General features: G+C 38.6%; 1 protein-coding gene across 1 annotated transcript in view; it reads right to left on the bottom strand.

Moving 5' to 3' along the window:
• Positions 1-22,916, bottom strand: part of ctnna2 (catenin (cadherin-associated protein), alpha 2) — a 422,437-nt gene that overhangs the window by 216,770 nt on the left and 182,751 nt on the right.

Here is a 22,916-nt window from a genome sequence, read left to right as displayed (position 1 = left end):
TTCAGCAATCCAAATATTTATCCATGTGTAAGTAAATGATGTTTTTTTTAGATAGAGAACAGGGTAAAGATACACAGAGGATGTATATAGAGCAGGGGGCTGCTGGCTAGAATGTATAATGTTATACCGTAGATATTAATTTGATTTGGGTTAAGCTTGTTAAAACAACACAGCCTAACGAAACTGTGGTCCATAGTGGTTTCTTCATTTAAGTTTAATCCAGTTCCTACAAATGTTTATTATATATAAAGGACCAACATTACAATCTTGGAACACTTTAATCCTGTGTCATTGTCACTTTAGTCTCCACACAGTACATGAATATTGCAAACATAATTTCTTCATCTGTTTCAAGTAGGTGTCATTTTAATGGTAGACAGCACACAGAGAGACAGCAGATAGCACACTTACATCAGTGATATGAGCCTGATAAAATAATCGTATCTCCTGCATGTTTTTATGTATGACAGGTGCTATATACAGTGGGGCAAAAAGGTATTTAGTCAGCCACTGATTTCGCAAGTTCTTCTACTTAGAAAGATGAGAGAGGTCTGTAATTTTCATCAGAGGTACACTTCAACTATGAGACACAAAATGAGAAACAAAATCCAGGAAATCACATTGGTGGAAAATAAGTATTTGGTCAATAACAAAAGTTCAACTCAATACTTTGTAACATAATCTTTGTTGGCAATGACAGAGGTCAAACGTTTCCTGTAAGTCTTCACCAGGTTTTCACACACTGTAGCTGGTATTTTGGCCCATTCCTCCATGCAGATCTCCTCTAGAGCAGTGATGTTTTGGGGCTGTCGCTGGGCAACACGGACTTTCAACTCCCTCCACAAATCTTCTATGGGGTTGAGGTCTGGAGACTGGCTAGGCCACTCCAGGACCTTGAAATGCTTTTTACGGAGCCACTCCTTTGTTGCCCGAGCGGTGTGTTTGGGATCATTGTCATGCTGGAAGACCCAGCCACGTTCCACCTTCAATGCTCTCACTGATGGAAAGGAGGTTTTGCCTTAAAATCTCACGATACATGACCCCGTTCATTCTTCCCTTAACACGGATCAGTCGTCCTGTCCCCTTTGCAGAAAAACAGCCCTAAAGCATGAGGTTTCCACCCCATGCTTCACAGTAGGTATGGTGTTCTTGGGATGCAACTCAGCATTCTTCTTCCTCCAAACACCACGAGTTGAGTTTTTACCAAAAAGTTCTATTTTGGTTTCATCTGACCACATGATATTCTCCCAATCCTCTTCTGGATCATCCATATGCTCTCTGGCAAACTTCAGACAGGCCTGGACATGTACTGGCTTAAGCAGGGGGACACACCTGGCGCTGCAGGATTTGAGTCCCTCTCGGCGTAGTGTGTTACTGATGGTAGCCTTTGATACTTTGGTCCCAGCTCTCTGCAGGTCATTCATCAGGTCCCTCCGTGTAGTTCTGGGATTTTTGCTCACCGTTCTCATGATCATTTTGACCCCGCGGGATGAGATCTTGCGAGATCGAGGGAGATTTTCAATGGTCTTGTATGTCTTTCATTTTCTTACAATTGCTTTCACAGTTGATTTATTCACACCAGCCTGCTTGTTTATTGTAGATTCACTCTTCCCAGCCTGGTGCAGATCCACAATTTTTTTCCTGGTGTCCTTCGACAGCTCTTTGGTCTTGGCCATGGTGGAGTTTGGAGTCTGACTGTTTGAGGCTGTGGACAGGTGTCTTTAATACAGATAAGTTCAAACAGGTGCCATTAATACAGGTAACGAGTAGAGGACAGAAGAGCTTCTTAAAGAAGAAGTTACAGGTCTGTGAGAGACAGAAATCTTGCTTGTTTGTGGGTGACCAAATACTTCTTTTCCACCATAATTTACAAATAAATTCTTTAAAAATCCTTCTGATGTGTACCTCTGATGAAAATTACAGACCTCTCTCATCTTTCTAAGTAGGAGAACTTACAAAATCAGTGGCTGACCAAATACTTTTTTGCCCCATTGTAAATAAAGTTGAGTTGAGTTGTTTGTTGAGCGGAAGTCGGGAAATCTGAACTGATTCAGAAAATTTAGCTGATTGGTTTGTCACACAGCGTTGGCATATTGAGGTTTTAACTTGTACAGTTTGTATTCTGCACTTGCTTGCATATATTAAATGTTTCAAAAGAGTAAGTAAACTACTGTGACATTGCCACTGATGGTGATGAATAGATGTCATTGTAGCAGTGTGCGTTCTGCCTGCTTTTGCTCTACGCACAGACTGTTTTCTGGGCATTGAATAAAGCCTGCTACAACGTGATTGGTGAAACAATTAGTCAGATTGTTATTTTGTTTGTGGCCAATAACAGTCAGCCACTCAATACCAACAGACTCTGTATATTCCTTTGTTGTAATTTTAGCATACTGTTCCCACTGTGTTGTGCTTGTGTCTATGAGTGAATTTTTGGTTTTAACACTTAGAAAAGAGTAAAAATAATCAAGCACAGACAGGTCATAAAGGATGGGCAGCTTAACCACATACTAAAAGATTAACACATGAAGAAGACTCCGGTTCTGGCCCCATTTTACAAAATCCTCTCATGCAAATTAGGTCATCACCATTTCAGTTTTCTCTTGAGAGAGGAATGCACTTGAAAAACAGAATCAGGTGGAAGGAAAAGGGAAAAGGACTTGTTCCTTTGCTTAAACTTAGATAAGGCAAACAGCTTGGAGAGAGAAAAAAAAACCCTGAAAGCTCTTTGCAACTCACATCGTTTCGACAAAACGAATAACACACATCCCCTGCGATTTACACACAGACATTAAATTTAATTAAAACTAGACCCAAGGTGAAGCAGTTATGGCTCTACACAGTGTGCCTATCAGATCCAATCAGGCCAATAAGTGCAGTTTTTTAAATGCCAGGACACAGAGCCAAATTGTATCCCGGCTGTGGGGCAAGAGCCTGGAACTTGGTTCGGCCTTGTGCCAGTCAGTTCACTCGAGGGGCAATTCAGTTAGGGGTAAGGGGTATATTTGTTTCGATAGTTTCTCAATTTGAATGTCTGTAAATATTTATAGTCTTTCATTAATTGGCAGATAAAAAAAATCAATAAAAATGTTACCTTGACTTTTGATTTCTTGCCATTGAAGCTCGAGTCCAAGTCCCGGCCTGTGTAATTGTCCAGAAAGGACTTAGTCACTGCAGTTTTGCTTCACTTAAAAGCTATGACAGATGGAGAGAGATGGAACATTATCTCTTTGAACAATTTATTAGGCCTCCCATTAAGCCAGACTCCATTCAAAGCCAGTGCCTCGTGGTAAAATACATCATGTAGCTCTGAAAACTGCTAATGAAATGTGTATAATGAAACTTCATTTCAGCACCGCATACCACACGAGTTTTAAAGTGGCTTTTAGAAAGTTAAAAGGTTAAAACTTGCATTTGGAGTCATTTCAGCAGAGCATATGCGGATATGGGAACAGACAACCAATCTATGTGAGGAGTGAGATCAAATTTATCACGTTCTTCACGTTTGTCCAAATGTGTTCCCCTGTATTTTTGTCTCTTTGTTTTTCTGTTTTCCGTAGTATAAATATCCCTGAGTGAACTAGATTCAGCTGTAACCAAACCTTATTATTCTTTAAGCCTGTTTCCCTTTTTTTCTCTCTTAGCTGCACACTTTTTGTTTCAGAAGTTGTCCTACATTCAGGCTACTCGTTCTTTTTTCAAAAATGTCTGGTTTACCATGTGTGGCATATCAAGGGTGTTTCCATATGTTAATGAGCCTGTTTCTGTACAAGCAGATGGTTGTAGAGAGGGTAGGAATAATCATTGGTCATTGCATGCAGGTGTGCAAAAACAGAGAATTTCCTTAGCAGGCATGCAGGTCTTACACAGATCTAGATCTTGTATGCCTTGAGAAATGAGGTCCCCTTTTATGTTGATGTCTAGTCTCAGCACAGCACCGCAGACCCAGTTTTTACCAAAATACCGACACCATAACTGGCATCTAGCTCACTTGCATGCAACTCCCCAAAAAACAGGCGAATAAGTAAAATCAGAAATATAGCAGCATGCTGCAGAGAAGCGTCTACTTTTATTTGTGTTGCCATCAGAACTGTGCTTGTCTGCTTCTAAATGTGAGATTATGTGTGCATTAGAAAATGCATTTGAAGGCCCATCTGAAATGTAGGGCAATTGAGCGTTGGATTTTTTGAAGAAAGCCCAAATAAAGGCAGCACATCAAAGTCTAAAGTTTTTATACCCATTTAGTTTAGTCTGGGTTGAAACTGTCTCGTTGTGTTCACTGCAAAACTTCAGTGATAAATTTTAACATTAAGAGAGCAGTTCACTCTGCCTAACATGCTGCAGCTTGAAAGTTTTTCTCTCTCCCTCTCTTTTTTGAACAAATTAGGCCAATTTTTTAACACACAGGGGAACACAGAGAGAGGTGCTGATTAGTGTTGGCTTCAATGAAAGTCCATCAAAAAATAGACCTGCACAACTCCTCTCCAGTACAGCTAATGTACTGTTGATGTGACAGATGAGCCATGTAATTTGTCTTGCAAGCTACTGGATGCCTGAATTTCCCACGGGATCAATAAAGTATCAATCAATCTATCCACCATACACATCAGTGATGACAAGCTAAGGTGAAATTCAGTTTCTCAAAAAGAAATGTTCATGTTTTTAACATTTATTTCAGTTAATTAAAAACTCTAGGGTTCCTGTTTGGACATGTGGTAGAGCCAATGGTTGGGTAAAAAATAAGTATATAATATCCATCTAAAAAAGTATTTTTTAACGTTCATTATAATCCAAATGTTATCTTTATTCTTGTAGCTTTTGTGTTAGTTAAAGATGCCTGTTTCTGAGACAAATATTCCTGTGTGTGTGTGTTGGGGGGGGGGGGCTCTCTGGAGATTCTGTTTGCATCAACAATCAGACAAGAAAACTAGAAATTAGTTGTTAATCTGTTCATAGAGATAGCTCTTTTTCCTGGATCCATTTAAAAAATGTTATCTGTGTGTTAATAAAATAGATACAAGAATGTAGACACGATAAGGCTGCTTCAAAGAGATCAAATAGAAAAAAAATGCAATCGACTAGTCAAGTTGAAGGGCAAAGAAGAAAATCAAGCTCTTTGGAATCGCTCAAATGCTAATTCTATAAAGAGCTGATCAAGAAACAACAATTAGATACAAGCCAGTTTATATTCTTTTTCAGTTTCTTCCCTAAATCAACTGCATTGTGATGTTCAGTAAATCATATGATGTGTCAGAAAATAACTCATTCTCCACGTCAATCTTTTCCTACAGACAAAAATTCAAGGGTATTTTTTGGCCTTTAAATAGAGTAATAAAGCTAGCAAAAATCAATAATGCATTATAAAAGAACAGGCAAGAACGGGCTGTCTGTGGAGTATATGATTTAACAGAACAACAATCCATTTCTTTAAAAGGTCATTGAGCCATAAAGCTTGCTCTAACAGCACAGCCCACTCCCATTCTTCCCAGACACCACAGTCACTCATTTTCTCCAATACTTTAGGGAATTATCACCCAGAAGCCATGAAAAAGCATTTGAGACTATTTCTCCATCTAAGTAATCACTTTATTAGAGACACAAAGATGGGTTTGTGCTGTAATATGGATCCAAGGGGTGGAATGAAATTTGACTCTGCTGCAGAGTAACAATAAAACAATACAAAATTAAGGGGGGAGACAAATAATCAATATGAAACATGCTCCATCTGTTTGTTTGTTGCTAAACTTAATGGAGTAAGGGGATGACTTCAAATTGATTAGTATGCACTAATTACATAAAACTATTTTGCTCTTCTTTTTTTCTCCAAGAAAACACACTTTTTCTTTTAAAAGAAATACATACATAAAAAAAATGTGTCATATGATGTTTGACTTTGGCATAAATTGGTTATATGTTGCTTTTGGGGACAGTGTAAGACAGGATAGTTAAATAAAATGTGGCTTTTAGGTCAAGGTTAATTACTGTCATTATAACAATAGAAAATCAAGATGTCATCAGCCTGCAGCTAAAGTCTAATTTACCACTCTCTTAACCATAAAAATAACAATTAATTTGGATTTTTTATACAGGGCTTTACAAGGTTTAAGACCTGTTTTGCTATTCATGCCCATTAAGTGCATAAATCTAGTATTTCTCTTTTTATTTTGTCATGCATTTCATCTTGTATCTTCTTCTTAGCACCCTTCTCTGCCTGTAATCTATTGCATCCCTGCTTTCTATTGTCTTGCTCTCATTCATTCACCCCTGCCTTTTCCCTTAGTGGACAACACAGAACCAGACCAGGGCAATTGATCAGTGCTCTTGTGGTCCAGACAGTAATGATTGGTTGCCTACAGCACACTGATCCTCATAAAAGCAAAGAGTGTTTGGACAAGACCAAAAAGAGAGTCAGGGAAGAGAAAGGCCCATATAGGCTGTTGAAATAATCACATTTTGACTGTTTTAAAGTCTTTCATGGTTGGACTGGACCGTCAAAAAGCTCCAGGAGATAGTAGAGAGAGGTTGCTTGGAAAAGGGAAGCTTTAAAGACTTGTAACAATCTTCAAAAGCTGATGTTAGAACAGTAACTACGTCTGAAAGACTGATGGTGACACCAAAGAGGGCAGTCCGATGTTTTTGTACAAGAGGGGGCAAAGCTTTGTATCAGGACTCTAATACATTCCACACAAGTGCTCAATCATAGAGAGGATGACTGAGGGTGAGGGTAAAGGGATGTGAATGAACACAAAAGAGACAGAAACACAGATAAGTCCTCAAGGGTATAAATAAAAAGAGAGAAAGATAGAAAAAAAAAATGTAAGCTATGTAAGAGTCCTGATCTTGATCATGGCCAAAAGCAGATTTTTCAGCTTCCTTTTCTTTGAACAAGCTATTCAGGAGCCCAGGTCAGAAATTCTGCCTGGAAAGTCGGTAATATAAAGGAAGTTGATTAAACCTTTAAATACTTTACAACTTTTACTTAGCTTCAAGGAATAAGGTGATAAATAAGGGGAAGAAACTCTGCTGAGATGAAATGTCTATCTTTTGTGTATTACTTTGTGATTTGCCATCACATCTTTTTAGTCCATTTTAAAATTCTTAATGTATATTAAAATGCTCTTTATGACACAATCTGGCTTTGAAAGAACCATTCACCAAACCATTTCAAATACTCTTTTTTTTAAAACTGTTTATTTTTCCTTTTCTTTCTGAACAAAGCCAACTATTCCAAACCAACAATGTGTGCAAAATGTGGTGTCACAAGAGGTCAACTGTGACAGAGTAGAAAATAAGACTTTAGAGAAGTTGATAAATCAAAATTCTGCAATGCAGTGTGCTATGAACAGTAGGGAACCTTCAGCTCATTCCTACACAAAGTCTGAAGTTGTTTTTGTACTTTAAACTAAGTTTAAAGCTGACTGGATGACTCATAATTCAGCCAAGCTTGTCAAAAGTATTGATACTTGTTATATTTTCATCACTACTTCTTTGAAAGCCTTGGTTAGTTTTACATCAGATATGATTCAAAGCACTGTGGTTATTCAAATAGCTGTAGCTTTACAGCATAATCATGTTACCTCAGAACAGTTATTGACAGGTAGATGAACATGTGCACGTCTCAGCTTATGCAAGTAAATGAGGAAGTGTCTAATCTGCAGCGGGACAACAGAAGTGACAATTATGCCTGATCAATGCTAACGGCAAGTAAAGTCTAACAGTATTCATTCTCCATTCACGCACATTTTTTCAACACATATGCAATTGTACACACAAAACCACACACAACTCCAAAGGCACAAAGGTTACACACACACAGAGAGGCACTCTTTGTGCAAATTGTGGCTTGCATGCTTGATTTCCCGATGCATTTAGCCCCCTGCATCCATAACCCTAACATATGTAGGAGCTAATACAGTTAGGGCCCAGGTCTTTGCTTCCATGTCTGCTTACTTAATGACATTAGAGTTGATTCTATAGTTTGATCCAGCTATCAATGTCAATCATGTTAGCGCTCTTCAAAGCAGCAAGCCCCTGAGGCAGATCGGCATCGGAGGGAGGAGGAGACGAGGAAGGGCTGGCAACATTCTAATGCAATAGAGCTGCCAAATCTGAGAGCTTTTTATTACATTAATATGTTCCTGGATAATTCTATCTCATCTCCTAATATTACTTAGCCTAAAAACCCAATTAAAGTCTCATTTATCCGATCACCTCCATCTGAGATGGTGACATAAGGGCGTTCAGACAGTCTGGGATGGTTGCTTCCTAACGCCTACAGAGTATTTCATTTCTTCTCCAGCCACAGAACAAAGCATAAGTGGAATGGAGAGTATGGCAGGCAGCTTTTTTTTCTTGCTGATATCACAGCTTTCGCTTTCAAAATTGGTTAGCTCACAAACTAAACAAAAGCTGGATCGTAGGGCTTGCTGTTATCAGATTCATAAGGAGGTGTCACCAAAATGATTTCATAGACTTGAAGGGATGTAAGACTATGTCGAATGGTGTAAGGATTCAAACAATTATTGATGAAAGCTGGACAATATCAGACTCCATGATTAAGTCCAGATGATCGCAATGCCAGCGTTTTTTTGTTGATTTTTTTTCCTTGCCAACTTTGATTATCAGTGCATTGGGATTTCTATTTGGCAAGATTATGAAAATTACTGCAAAATTGTGCCAGATTTAATCGCTCTGATTCGTCCAAGCACAATGATATCCAATACAGATGGTGTGTGAGTTGAAGGGCAGGCATGTTATCCTTTAAATTACCAGTACATATTTTTGTGGATCTTCAGTCTTGGGAAGGGTTTGGTAGAAAGCATATGACACCCCTACCATTTTTGCTTGTGCTATAATATGCCCTTCTATGAAAAAAAAGGAAAGTATGAACTGTATGATAAAAAACAACAACGTATGTATTTGCCCATTGTGTCTGCCAAGCACAGTATGGTTTAACATAATTTGCTGGAACAAATCATGAAAGGATACTTGGTGCTCCTTAAATTGTCTCTCGAAGACAGCTCAAGTGTCCTTCTTGTCAGCCAAAATATCATGTTGATTGGCCCCAGTGCCTTACTGACTAGCCTGAGGGCTCACCAAGTGCCTTTGTGTTCAGCCCAACTGCCTTTCTGCTCAGGCAAAGGGTCTCCTCAATGCACGGCTGGTTGGCCAAAGAGCCATACAGTTGAGCCAATGTATTCTTCAATAGCTTGTCCGATTGGCCCAAGTGGTTTTCAAATGCCTCTGTGGTAAGCCTGAGTGCCTCAATGGTTGGCTTAAGCCCTTTTTAAACCCATGCTCCCAATGGGTTAGTAGCTCACCACTTGCACACCACTGGTTTAGCCCCTGTATGTCATTACATAGGTTTTAGTAACATATTCTTACATTATGGGAAATCCAGGCTTTGGTGTGTGGATTATCAATCCAATTTGTGGAGTTGTGGATTCAATTGTCCCCTATATTTTAAACATTACTCATTGTGTGCAATCTATCTTTGAGCATTGTTTCATTCAGTTGTATCTCTACCACAAGGATTAGTGTTCAGACCACCCGGTAATAACTACCAAGCACCCACTTATCTCCATCAACAATCAGGCAACGGCATTTGCAGTACTATCGATCAGAGCTGTATTATGTCGGCTGCTGCTGAGATGGAACTCATGCAAAGCGATCAGTTTTTGCAATTGCTTGACCTTAAGAGATTTTCACTGGTGAACTGCTGTAAGGCTTTAATTGTAAAGCTATTAAAAGGGAAGTATAGCCTAATTACAGAGTTGACTTACGACGGTAACTCAGTGCATGATAGCAATTAGTCTTAATTGTGTATGAGTCTTTTTTTGCTTGTTCGTCTTTATTTTAAGATTTTTGTATGTCAGTAACATTGTAAAATTGAAGAGAGCTAGCTTTGACTACTTAGTTACATCAATAGCTCAGGTTATGAGAGGCTTATTTCAGTTTGCAGAGGCTATATATCATCAAGGTATGTGACTTGTTCCACCTTTACAATTGTACCTTTCTTGAGTAAAACCACTTACAACGAGCTTTCATCACATGCTGTGGTCATGACTGCACATGAAACTTAGGACATTGATCACAGTGATCTATGAGCGCAGTTCAACATGAGGACGTTAGAGAACCATCCACCATAGGAAGACGGGGACAAGCTCAAACTATAACAGACATCTGTCCAGGATGCGCCCATAAAAACATGGTAGATCACTTTGTCCACTGTTAGCAAGCTATAAGTAACTTTAGCCTTTACATGACTCAACCACTAGGTCTAAGATATTTGGTTAGTGACTAAAAGCGAGTGGGTTGCAGGCATTTTTAATTCAAGACACCTGCAGGGATCCCTCTGCAGTAGCATTGATGAGTGTGTGTTCCCATTAAGATAGCCAGCATGAAGCACAGCGCTACTTCATTGATAATTCAAATATCCAGACTAAAGGACACCATAAGTTGGCGTCCAATGTTTGTGAAAATAATTGTTCTATACATCCAAAAGGTCCCACACATTCAGTCCAGGTGTATAACAAATAGTTTGGAGTAAAACAGCCATCCTCTTTGTAATACAATTATGATAATGAGAACTCGACTCGGACGCTGTTGAGGCACTTCAAAAGTCTCATTCAAGAAAAAAGAAAGACAGGCAACAGTGCCATTCTACACTGGGCATAGCATTAAAAACTTTTTTAATGAACTAACCAGTCGTGATGTGCATAAAATGACAGCCTTTTTAGTTTTACACTTTGTCAGCTCACAACATAGATTTCTACATTTCACTCCCCAATTATCAAGCAGAGAGTAGAAAATCATTGCAGTCATAACCCATACCAGTTCCTGTAAAACTTAATGATGTATGATAAGCATTGAAGCTAGGTAACTAAATGTCCTGATTAATTTGAAGCAGCTTTTTTCAACAGTTTGTCACTTGCTCTGTCATCTAGGTAGGATTACAATGATCTTATAAAATTGGATTTTCAAAGTGACCCCTCTGAATTTGTTTTAAAAGTTCAAGTATTGGAAGAGCATGAAGATGGCCACTGACTTTGCTTGTTTGTGTGCTTTCTTTTTACTCAAACACAGCTGTATGGTATAACACAGGGAACAACAGGATAAGTGTTTTAGGTAGAGGGTAAGGCCATAATATGCTTACCAAGCACAGGGGACATTATGCCTTTGCATCATTGCTGATGCTTTTATAACTCCTAGCATCTTTCAAATGCACAATTCAGAGGGAAAATTGGATCAAAAAAACATGGCGTCATAAAAGACTTCTGGAAGTACTAAACTAACTTTTAAACTAAATCCAAGTTTATTCCAAAGGCCAGCTCCGTCTCTGAAGCTCTGCTACATAGGGACCTTTGGGATCTGATATAGTGGGAGGTTTGCAAGATGAATGCATGGTCAAAAAACAGTAGGGCTGCAAAGCACTACTGAGTCAGCGTTGTAAAAATCCTTAAGAGACACATCCTGAACCTCAATGAAATGTTTACGCTTTATGTAAAGTGCTTTGAATTGTCTTGTTGTTGTGTCTAGACAAATAAACTCTCCATGGCTTGACTTGCTTTGAAATAAGCTATTTCTAAAAGAATAGATAATCGAAATCATCAAACAGAAACTTTGAGAAATGGGAAAACCAAGACGTAATAGCTAAAAAACTGACTGTATGACAGCAACGTGGGTAGAATATCATTGAATTATTAAGCTCAGTGGACTGGAATTAAACTTGATTTGTCTTTGTACAGGATTTGACAGAGGCTGCTCATGGCCTGGGCACAATTATTTGTCTTTGGTAGATAAAGTGCAAAGCAATTTTACAAAAAAGACAGTCAATAGTTGTCATCGGTGAAGCCTATCTTCCTTTTATGTTGAAACTGTGTCAGAGAGGACTTGATTCAGTGCAGTGGAAAGTATAGGATGTAGGTTGTAGTAATGTTTCATGATTGTTTGGATGCCATAATCATTTTGTCTGATTGCAATGAAAAAAAGCAATTTCACATCTATGACTGTCTTAGTGCATGAATTGGACTTGTGCTCAGCAAAAGCACAGAAGGAAGAAAGAAATGAGAGAGGAAAAAGAAAGACCCCTTCTTAAACCTGATGGGTTGTTCGGTGAGTGATTCGCAGCAGGAGGTCTCTTTGAGCTTTGGTCCATCCACACAGGAGGCCTTGCTATCTCAGTAGAGGACATTCAATGTGGGTCAGTTGCTTCACATGTCTCCCACTTGCCCCCAGACTGGAGTGATGGGAATAAAGGAGCGCTCAGATTCTCAAGAGGGCCTGGAATAGACTTACAGTTTTTACCTGGGCCCTCTGGTCAATCCCCCTCTGGGCCAATGTCTTTTGAGCCAGCCTTCAATGGTTGAGAAAGCTAAGTTGTTCAAAGTGAGTGGTGTGTTGGTGCACAGTGGATTGCAGCTTGTCGTGTGGCGCATTAGGTGTTGACAGATGGGAGGGAGGGCATGGGACGCTGTGGGGAACCAATGATTTATTGCTGGACCGGGGATGTTTAACGGGTTGTAAGTGCTACGTCTGGAGGGACCGGGATGTGAGGACAATAGGAAAAAAGGGAGGAATAAACAAAGGTAATACCTCTAACGAGAGAGGAGGTACTTTAAATTTGATCATTTATCATTAAAGGAGGATTCTGATTAACTCAACTAAATCAACTTCAAAATTACTATCATGTGGCACAATTTGCAAGGTTGTAATAAGGAAATCATGTGCCTGTCTTTGGATAATGTGGAAACCCCTGGAGTCTACTACCAAGGATTTCAAATAAAAGAGAAGATACAAATTACTGATGGGAATTTTGCTCAGTGCTATTTGCATTTAAACAACACTTATATAACCAACTTCCTCCTTGAAAAATAAACAAGAGGAGAAATAGTGCTAGAGAGTATGAGACAGAGGGCGATAGAGCTGCAATAAGACTGAAAGAGAGAAAGAAAAAGAAAGCGGGGGGGGATTGCATGCACTAAAGTAGTGGGCACACACATAACACAATGTCATGCAAACAATAAAGCTCAGTGTCATGGCATCATGGCACATTAATTTACTGGGGGGCATTGTTGTGCAAGTTTACTCTCAAAGTTCAGTTCCCACAGACTAAACTGAGTACAGTAGTTCACTTTCAAAGTTCATTAAATAAAAAACGTGTATTAAGTTTAAAGAAGTGAACTAGTTTAAAACTGTTTTTTTTTTTAGCTGCACGTAAATTATTTTTCAGTAGAGCCTCCTATGCTTCAATCTTGAGCTCTCAACCATTGACATTTCCTAAGCTAAATGAATTATGTATTCTACTAAAGAATCATAGACGAATAGAAAGTTGAAACCCCAAGAAAATTCCAATTAAACAAAGAAAAACGATGTATCTTTGAAAAGTTAAAAACACATAACTTTAATTTGTTGGCTGAATTTCTCAGACTTTAACACCCAAACACAGAGAGAAAATTTGCCTCTCAAAAAATGACTGTGCTCACGTTCCTGTACAGGAGTTGCTAAACGAGCTGTTCGGTTCACCGTTCACTACCATATAAGAGCATTCAATGAATATGTTCATTTTAATGTGTTCATGCACAATGCTGTTGGTGGGCTTTATGCAAAACACCAGCTATAGCTCAAAAGCTGTTGTGCAATCTGTAATAAAGAATTGTATTTTAGATATGACTTGCTTTTTGAGATTAATCTCCAGCAGTTAAATCTAGCTATTTATTTGCATGCTGTCAGTAACTGTCAAAATGATCAGCTATACCATGAGCAAGATATTTTAATTTGAGATTATGGAAATTATTCACTCATAATTACATTTTTAATACTACACTGTGATCAGTGACTCTTGCGTTAGTGTTTGTTATGCTCTCTCAACACGTTCCTCCTCTACTCTGCTATTTGGTAAAGAACACTGCATGAGACAAATTTGTAAACAGAGCTATCAGTCATGATGCCACCCTCCCATCGCCAATCCGTGCCCCCTTTTTAAAAAAAAAAACAAATAACTAATTACAACTTAGCATTTCTAAAAAAAACGCTTTCACATGAAGATGCATGATCAAAATGAATTGCTTTGACTTTAAGACCTGGTTTAAGACCTATACTCCAGTCAGTCACCACAGGGACTTGGCTTCGCTTGTGGGGGAGCTACTGTGCCGTTCATGTTTGCTACAATCTATAGTAGAACTAATGACTAACTAGTTTGCCAAAAAAAAAGTAAAACCATGATCAATGAAAATTCAACAGACCAATCATACTTCCTTTATTGTACTCCAGAGTGAAGTTCGAACAAGACTATCTATGAAGGATCCCCCCACAAGGATTGATTATGCAGTGTTAATAGACATCCTTTGGCTATAACCATGCATCTGTTATAACCCTTGCTTAGCTGTTCAGTGGCTGTATCTGCAGCGCCGTAAACAGTGATTTGAATAGTAACAGATGAATAATAAGAGACTCACAGACACAACAAAGGGAAAATACAGATTCATTACATGCTCAGGAAAACAAAGAATGGGAGTGAGAAAGGAGCACAGATTTAAAACACATCAATTTGTTTCTTTAACTTTGTTTGCAAGCTTGCTGCACCGAGCTTTGAGTTAGGTGATGTAATGTGTTCATTTTTTTCAGGGTGTCAAGGTCTTATCAGAGAAATGGGCTAGACTGTCTGGATACTCGACAACATGAGAAAAATAGGGCAGAAGGGCCATGTAATGAGCTGGCCAGGGTTAGGATAGGGGGAAAAATCTGATGGAAAAGTGGCCCAGTTCCCTACAGAGTTCACTCTAAGACTGTTTACCTCTACTATGTTGTTAGCATGGAAAATTGTGGAAAAATATTAATCTGTCTGTCTTTTACAACAATATTTTCTCCAAATGTTTGAATGAACGCTAGTTATTCAGGGCTAATGCCTCTCTAACAATATGCTTAATCTAGACTGCAATTACTGGATGCTTTATCAGAAGATTTACTTCAGATAAAAAAAAAAGTGTACCATACTTATTAATGGAAATCACAAAAGGAGTCCAAAACTTAGCACCATGGATTCATACTCCGGCCCGTTACCTTGTCTTTGTTGACAGTACCCATCAGCGCCATCACGTCTGATGCCCGGCACACACCCAATTAGCCTCACAAAACACTGTCAGGGTAAATTCTGCCTCCTTGCATCTGCTACAGCTGTACCCTTCAGCCAGCTTAGGGTGATAGACAGTGAAGCACATCAGAGGAGCGAGGGGACGCAGGGAGTATTGATCTGCTCTGTTTTGTTGAGCTCTGCTCTTCACACTGAGACATCAGTGACATGGAGTACATGTTGCTCTGTAAACACTAAAATGATACTCCAAACAGCAGCAGGCATGATCTGAGTTTTGGTTATGGTGTCTTGGCAGAGTCAGGACTTGTTAGATTGAAATTCTTAGTGAGGAGATTTAAAGACAATGAGCAGAGACAGTGTGGGCAACTGCTGGCTCTGTGTGGTTTGTTTTTCTAGAGTGATGCTTCTCATCTTTGACAAGAGGGTCTATGATGGGAAGGAGAGTTGTACACAGCTGCAGGGCCTCATCATTTAAGTGCCCTTACATGCAGATTGTGTCCTGACTTGTGCTGATACACAAAATTAAGAAAGATTGATTGGGCTGTATGATATCCAAGTATCTACTGACAGCTGATGGTTTCTTGGAGTGCAGCAAGTACACCACCAGTCCTATAGTGTGATTCATAACTCTAGACCCTCTGGAGCTCACAAGCTTTTCAGGGGAGGATTTTCCATGGGCTATCTTTACTTTTTTATTTTTCTAACTGCAGTGCAAGGGGTAATGTTTTGAGACTTTTCTTGAGTGTCCAGCACATAACACATCTAAAATTGCTCTAATAAAAGGTATCCATTGGCTGAACACACTGTTAGTTTTCTGGCATTAACACCGGTTGATTTATGTGCCAGGGTGCCAAAAAAAGGTGCAAAATAGAGTTAAAGTAAAGTTAATAGCGACGGAATGCTAATACAGCATGCATTTGCACACTGCAACACTATTCATGTGCAAAAAAAACGAGTGGACCTTCACACCATTATTTAGGAACAGTAAGTACACGTTAGCTTGTCTGCTGCAACAATTAACAGGAGACAGGGGTCTCTTTTGTAAGTTGAATAAATAAATAAATCTGTGGTTTCCCTATGGTCTCGTATTTCACTGTTGGAGAGGGGCTCTCACTGCTCTCAGACTGTCCAAACAGCACTTCTTTTTTAAGTTTATAATGGGCCTTTAGCCCAGGGACTCACTATTGATCACTACCCGCACCTTCCCTTCCCTGCACCTGTCAATGGGCAATGTTCAGCAGCTTTGTCTGTCTTTACTTTGGCACTCTTTCATTCTTTGTCCTTACACTCTAATTTTTACTTTTAAGACAGTAGCATGTCAAGAAATGAGCTCATGCGATCGTAATCAGACTGCATAAGCACACAAAGACAGGCACATGTAGAAAATGTGATCAGTCATCTGAATTGTTGATTGAGCACTCTACATGGCAACTCCCGAAGGAGCTGTGCAGGCAGGAAGGCCATCAGTCTCCCCCTAATGATCACCCTACCTCACAAGCCCTATTTGGTTTTATGTGCCACATTCAGCTAACACTGAGATTAGTGCACGTGCTATCACACTCCTTAAATCCTTCCGTCCGCCGCTTGCACTCCTGTCCAGTTTGCTCCCCCTTCACCTGCCGGGGATTCTTGCTATGGCTATATTCTGCCCAGGCTCCCTTGACCCATGCTGGTAATGCATTACTCTCCGGATCAATTGATAGATTGGCCCTGTTGGAGCTGCCGTAACTAAATCAGCTGCTCCTGATGATTCAGCACCAGCCAGGGAGCCGAGCCTGCTGTCACCAATCACAGATCACAAGCAGCTCAGACAGGTATGGACATTCTGCTGTCACTTGGACCTAATTTATTGCCAGCTACCACATTGATTAACCTTGTGCTGTGGTTCAGGCTTCCTAGAAAAATCTGTGTGTTGGGAAGGGGAGGGGGCAACGTGTAAGTGACTTAGCGAAGAGGGAGGAGGAACATACACGCAAGTAGATGTTTACACTACTTCAGTAAACTTTGGACAAGGGTTTTTTTTATAAATCGGGGCACAACTTTGTCAAAGGAGCAGCTGTTAACATTATTCAAGGGGTTTATTATATCTTAACTATTGCACTTCAAATTGAGAGGCACATATCTTCTGAAGTCAAAATCTACTTTATTGATTAGGAGTTATGTATTATCCACAACCTATCTTGTTTTTTATTTATTTTAGGAGGATCTGTCATCAGGTTCTGCCTTTTCTGGATTATTTTTGCAACTAATGATAGCAAATAGTTTTTATTATCAGCAGTGGGTATGTGTAACATTTCACTAAATGCTTTTTGGTTTGTGAACAAAAACTCTTTTTGCACGGCTCTGCGGTAATGAGATGATTCACGCATCCCTCGGTACCTGAATCCTGCTATTTGAAGCACATTTTTGTATTTTTACAGGGGAAAATATTAGAAAGCAAAATCCCAGCAAAGGTTCAGTAATGCACGAAATAACAAGACTAACATTTGGCCACAAATCACCCAAGAAACAGACAGTTTAAGGTGGTCTAAATGTCTAGATCACCCATCAAGAAAATGTCTTAAAATCAAGGAAAATACTGTGTTCCTGTTGGGCTATGCAGTGATCAACAGTATTAAGAATATGAAATTGCATAGTGCCTGTTGCTCAACATGTCACAGTTTTCTGATATTTTGTCAAGGCATTTCTTTCATACATTTACCTTGAAAAGAGACAGGGCCACTTACATCTTCTTTCATGTATCCACATCATAAATTAAAAGCACACTTTGTAAACTGGCTTGGTAAAAATCTCCTTCATATTCACTCTTAGTTGCTGATTTAGCCTCATTGGGTATGCTGAGCTGAGGGGTGGAAGCATTTTGTTCTTTGTGTCTGTGTGATTTACTCTCTGTTCTCTGCTTGGACAGCCAGGGGCTGTCAGCAATCTTACAGCTGTAGCCTCTAAAACACAACTCATGGGCCTAATGAACCACTGCACGATTACTTTTGCAAAAGCTGGCATTCCTTAAGAGGGGGAAAGGGCATCTGAGTATTCATAAACATGCACATGACTCTACTTTTTTCCCCGGATAATCTAAAAGGAGAAAGTCCCAGGGAAAGTAGTGTTGTATTGTGTGAAAGGGATAGCTTTACTAAATGAAAGAACCCTTACCTACATTTTATATCAGGGTTGCAACTGGTGGTTCATTGGATATTCAACAAAATCATTAAATATTTCTCACTGATTGAAGACTTATCCAAATTAAGGTCTATAAACTGTTTGGCTGTCTTTTCAACATTGGATTATTATATAATAATACTATAATAAATACTACTATGGTGAAAAAGTCAGTTTGAAAGTTTATCATTGAGAAAAATAAACTGTTAAAAAAGTATTGAAAGGTATTAAAAATATACATTTAAAAGAATGAAGCAGGTAACTATCATTGTAATAATTAGTAGTACTATCATTATTGGTAGCATTAGTACAATAAAATAGTAATCCAAATCATCAAAATCAAAATGTGTATAATCAAAATCATAATAAGATTGATAAAAATTATGATAATAATAATAATTATTATTATTATTATTATTATTATTATTATTATTATTATTATTATTATTATTATTATTATTATTATTATTATCACTACTACTAGTAGTAGTAGTACCTGTAGATAGACTTTTTCGGGGATTTAGTTTGAACATATAGGGCACTGGAAACTTTACTGGGATAGTTGTACAAAAAAGCTTCTGCTGAGTTCTTTGGGCGACATGTCTGTTTGTGCTTTTTTGATAGTCTTGATATCCAAGATTTTGATGTGCAGCTTTGTGTTAGTTGGGAATCCGTTGTAATCGCAGTATACCCTCTAAAAAATGAACACAATCAAGTCTGTGGGTTTTGGGCGCGATGGCGGGTGGGTCGCCTTTCTTTCTCTCAGTTAATGTAAATTTTAAAGAATTTGTTGCCACAGCTGTGTGATTTGGGACTGTATTGAAAAGATGAAAGCAAACACTTATATTGTTTGTGTTACCCTTTTTCCTTACTACTACTAGTAGTAGTAGTAGTAATAAGTGTCTTGTAAGTCCATATGGCCTGGGACTTTCCAGTGCACGACATGATAAAACAATGAAGTAAACTAAACTTTTGTTATTAGTATGATATTATTCTTATTCTTAGTATATCTATTATTTTTAATTATTATTATTATTAGTATTATTATATATCAAATAGTTGTGAATCCTTGGTATGGAATTTGTGCGATTTGATAACTGTGTGTAACACAGCAAAAAAAAAAAACACCAAACCACAATAACCAGAGCTTTGTCATCAAATCATTAACCCCTAGCCCATAGACACACACACATACTACACTTATACTCTTTGCTGTTGTACTGTTTATATTCTATTAAAAAGCAGAGAGGATCTCTAAACTAATAAGTATCCTTATGTAATAGCCCCCCATTGTTCCCAAACTGCTTTATGAGCACTGATGTCACAGCAAATACACATTATTAAGTTGAAGATTATAGAGTATTGAAGAGGGCTTATTGCCAGCAGGAGGACTGATACTGTGGGAATCAATAGACAGCTGGTCTGCCAACTGCTCGATGGCCACAAATGACACTTAATGCATTCGGGATCGACCCTTCGTGCACCGTGTCAGCAGGTCGCACACGCAGGAAACCCAGTGGATTATTATTATGAGGCATTTGGTCAATGAGTGAATGTAAAAATGCTGGTTAAGGATTGGATTTAACCTCAGGTTGTTTGCAATAGGAATTTTATCAAAATAAAGCTTCTTTAAGAGCTGCTTTTCAGCTGGCCTGGATTTTCACTGAAGTAATAACCGAGAAGGACTTCTAGAGTGCTCCTGTTTTCAAGGAGAAATGCGGCCTTTTGAAAACACTCTGGTTTCCTCCTTGAGACCACGCACTTAAGATCAACAGAAAACTTTTTAAATGTTTTCAAAGAAGGGGTTTACAAAGCCAAGCATAAACTCCTGCAAAAGACAAGACAGGACTTCTGTTTCTTAAGAAGTAGTATCCCTTCTAACACTTTCACCACAACTAGGATGGTAACAGTTCCTCAGCCTCCTCCTCCACCACTTGAGGTTGCAAAGTCCAATGTTGACTCTTAAGTCGCAGTTTGAACACATACAGGTGCAATACATGGATGATTCTTAACACAGCAATAACTCGTAACAGCAAAGACCCATTATAGGTTAACTTAGAACTGAGTCTGTGCCCCACTGTGGAAGTTATAGGCTCTGCCTTCTTAGTGATGTCTAGCTCTGTTTAGGGCACCTGAGAGGCTGCCATGCTGATTGTATCTTCAGTGGTAACTTTGTATTCTCATTGCCAGGAAAACGGTGCACAGGGAAGGTATGATGACAAAGTTGAGATTACACTGAAACTTATTTTGAAAGAAGTAGTGAGTATAGAATGAATAAACGTGTGTATAGTATCACTATCCTACAAGAACATATTCATATTTTTTGTCAGTTTATTTATTTATTAATTTATTTGTTAAAGCCACATTACTTGTAGGAGCCAATTCCATAGTCAATATTTAGATTTATTATTTTAAAATATATTTTGGTAATAGCTGTGCATGTATGGTGTGTTTACTAATGGAATGTGATCCCTGTAGGTCTGAAGGCTTAAAAGCAATGTGCTGCAGCCTAGTGGTGTGGCTGATTGAAGCACACACTCTTTAGACCTTGTGGACCTTGCAGACCGTCTTTATTTTAAATCAAGTATTGATACATTTTGTTTCGTCTCTTTTTCTTGATCAGTTGGAAATCAAAATCACAAATAAAACCCCAATCTTTCTTTTGAAACCGCATCCTCTGGACATTCCATCTGTTTTCTCTCACGCACAACAAGCATCTAGAGTAACAGTCAGCCCAGGAGTGATTCACACAAAAGGAGTAAAACAAAAGGATACCGGGACACTACACTACTATTAGTCCTTACAGCGTTAATGTGAGAAAACATACAAAAGTCATATTCAAACCAGTTAATGTTATCTTTAGTGCAGGCTTTTAGAGAGATGAGGAGGAACTCCAAATGTGCTTCATTATGCACTTAGAACATATTAATTTAAATGTTATTACTAATAATATCAGATTTTTTCATTTTGGCACATTTATTCACTAATCACATATTTTTGTTGTCCAGGTACACAAGTAGGGAGCACACATGCTGTATGTCTGTGTACAGATATTGGAATTGGGGTTGGAATTGCAGAACAAATCAAGATGCCATAAAACACCCTCCACAATACCTATGATAGCAGTAATATCATAATACAGGGATTCTGGGATAATTGTTGAATTGCAGAACAATTATATGATGATGCATCACAATATCTTATTGGCTGCAGAATACAAAGTGCCTCATTGAGTCACCATGAGGATTCATGTAGTAATGATGATATGAGTCAAATTAGAAAGGAAATCTGTTTAGAGAGCGATTTCATTGTTCAATAAAAATATCAATACTTCAATACTGCGGTAATAATATTTTGTTCCACCCCTACTATTGAGTATACATGTGTGTTAGTTTTTTCTTATTATTTAGGTTAGGGATACATAAGGGTATCAGTTAAACTTCCATATTGGACGACATTTGCCCTGTTGACAGCAAATCATGTGCAATTGCAACAACTTTACACCAAGGTTTATATTTACTACAACAAGCTAATGTTGGCAGTAAGAGCATCTAACTGCTTATTCAGAGAAGAGGGTTTCTATGGAGTATAAGAAGTCACCTGTTGGACACACACTATTTTGTTTGTGCAGATGAATGACTGTGTAAAGTCAATGTAAGACGCATCTTGACGCAAATTCTGGTCTGACAGCACGAATGGCATGATTTAAGCAAATGACGCAAATTATACAAGCAAAGGAGTTGAAAAATCTGAACTCTTTCATCCCGGGAAAGCCACCAGCCTGCAAATCCTCTGATGACGTATGGTGTGACATACAGACCAGCGTAGGTTAAGTAAGGTGGAATATAGAGACAGATTGATCTGTGCGTCTTCCCCAAACTTTGTGACACTATCTACTTGTTATGGATCAGGAATAAACAGGAGCTCACTTTGAGGAAAGTGAGTGGGAAAGTCGGATTATCTGGTAAACTGTGGAAAACCGTTGTCTGTCACTTGATTCCAGCTATCAGTTGTAGGAGGAAGTTAGCACTGGCCCCTTTAGCATTACAGACTTACTCCTTCAATGACATAAATTAACAGAGTGGCGTGGTGTTTGAAGGAAAAATGTGCTTCTTGTGCACTCAGGTACATGCAATTTTACACTCAAATTGAGCAAGTTATCCACGCAAATTGAACAAGTAAACACAAAACATTCTCTCATTTGTAATGTGTGATAATGCAACATAAGATGTGTCTAAGTTTACTCTTTAAGAGGGGCTTCAAAGGAGGCAACAATTTAAATGCATCAAATCTCATAGCTAAGTTAAAAAAGACAGCAAGAGTTGTAAAGAAGTCATGCAATGCTAAAACTTACTGGAATCAGCTGATGGCCAAATTGCCTTTTTTAATATTCTATCAGTATCAGCCTTAATTTTCCCAGTGGTTTCACCTCTAATTGAAATGTTCTGTTTTAGTCTGATAAGACTGGTTACAATGCAAATACTAGGCAAGGAAAGGACTGGGTGTTTTTTTTAAAAGCACATAAGAATGCCCACACACGTCTTTGCAGAGTAATGCAGGAACACTTAAAACACAGTTTTAAGATGATAAAAGGAGATCTGATAGATTTGACATTGAAGGTTTGGAAATCTTAAATGGCTCACTCACAAAGTCAAGCACAAAGAAA

Source organism: Notolabrus celidotus, chromosome 7 (assembly GCF_009762535.1).
Source record: "Notolabrus celidotus isolate fNotCel1 chromosome 7, fNotCel1.pri, whole genome shotgun sequence".
NCBI lineage: Eukaryota > Metazoa > Chordata > Actinopteri > Labriformes > Labridae > Notolabrus > Notolabrus celidotus.
Note: the sequence above shows the minus strand (reverse complement) of the source record. Positions and strands in the feature narration are given on the sequence as shown.